At 41.3% G+C, this 1,722-nt stretch overlaps 1 protein-coding gene across 1 annotated transcript in view; it reads right to left on the bottom strand.

The window, feature by feature from the left end:
- Positions 1-1,722, bottom strand: part of SLC26A4 (solute carrier family 26 member 4) — a 64,787-nt gene that overhangs the window by 13,172 nt on the left and 49,893 nt on the right. The gene's annotated exons all lie outside the window — the stretch shown is intronic.

A 1,722-nucleotide genomic window follows, 5' to 3' on the forward strand; every position in this document is an offset into this window, starting at 1 on the left:
ATCAATGAGACAAAAAAAAAAAAAAAAAAAGAACCTTTCTTTGAAGTCTGTGTTTTCCAAATTTCCTTGACATCACAGAGCCCTTTTGTTATTGTAAAATCTATGAACATTCCTGTGAACCAGTTTGCCCTGAAACTCAGGAAAACACTGATCTAGAGGCAGACTCCCAAGTCTGACACATAGCACGGCATTCAAAACCAGAACATCCTACTTATTTATTCCACTAGTACTTTTTTTTTAGAGAGATATTTTTTCTATAGGGTTCATGAACTCTCCAGAGAGACAGAAAGTGAGAAATCACCCCCCCCGGGGGGGCACAACCCTTTGTGCTCCAGATTTGGGGCATGCATATACACACACTTGGTGTGAGTTTTAAGTTGCTGGGTCCAGGACTGGAACCACAGTCAATCATGTGGGAGTCTAGCAACCATAACCATCATGCCGCCATCTGCTGGCTGTTCCACTAGTACTTTCCACTTTTTTTTTTTTTTTTTTTTTTGTATTTTGTAGAGATTTTACCCAACATGATATACACACATAGCAGGCAAGTTGAAAATTCTATACACGTCACCACCAACAGGCAACAAACCATATCTGTGTCCCACAAATGGAGTATATGTACCATAATTTTCAATCCATTCATCTGTTTATGGACATTTAGGCTGGTTCCATGTCTTAGCAATCATAATAATAATGCCTCAATAAATATAGTTGTGCAAGAACTTTCCTACAGAGCATTCTCCTGTCCTTTGGGTAGATATCCAGGAGTGGAGTTGCTGGGTCATATGATTGTTCTATTTGAAGGTCTTTGAGGAATCTCCATATTGTTCTCCACAGTGGCTGGACCAATTTACATTCCCACCAACAATGTAGGAGAGTTCCCCTTTCACCACATCCCCACCCACACTTATCATTTTTGTTTTTATAATCTTCGCCATTCTGACTGGGATTAGGTGGTATCTCATTGTGGTTTTGATCTGCATCTCCCTCACAATGAGGAACATTGAGCATTTTTTCATATACTTTTTGACTGTTCATGTGTCTTCCTTAAAGAGTTGTTTATTCAGCTCATTTTCCCATCTTTTAATTAGGTTAATCATTTCTTTTGGGTAAGCCACTTGAGTTCCCTGTGTATTCTGGTTATCAGTCCTTTATCTGAGACATAGTTAATAAAAATTCTCTCCCATTCAGAGGGTTGTTGATTTACACTAATTACTGTGTCATTTGTTGTGCAAAACCTTCTTAATCTGATGTAATCCCACCTATCTATTTTGGGGGTTATTCCCCGTGCTTTGGGGGTCTCTCTTAAGAAATCTTTGCCTACTCAAATGTCTCTCAAAGTTTCCCCAGTGTTTTCCACCAGTAGTTTTATAGTTTGCAGTCAGGTTTAGATCTTTGATCCACTTTGATTTGATTTTTGTTAATGGTGACAGGGGTTCAGATCCATTTTTTTGCAGGTGGATATCCAGTTTTTTGAGCACCATTTGCTAAAGAGATTTTCCTTTTCCCACTGGGTTGACTGGTACCCTTTGTCAAAGATGAGTTGGCATGGGAACCAGCAGTTAGCGTAATGGCTATGTCGCTGGACTCCCACGTAGTCGACCGCGGTTCGCGTCCTGGACCCGGTGGCTTAAAACTCACGCCGGGCGCGTGTGCGTGCGTGCCCAAGATCCCGAGAGGAGAATGGAGGAGAAGGGATTGTGGCGTGACCATCCCCCCTGG

This window comes from Tupaia chinensis, unplaced genomic scaffold, assembly GCF_000334495.1.
Source record: "Tupaia chinensis unplaced genomic scaffold, TupChi_1.0 Scaffold138322_1, whole genome shotgun sequence".
In the NCBI taxonomy this organism is placed as follows: domain Eukaryota; kingdom Metazoa; phylum Chordata; class Mammalia; order Scandentia; family Tupaiidae; genus Tupaia; species Tupaia belangeri.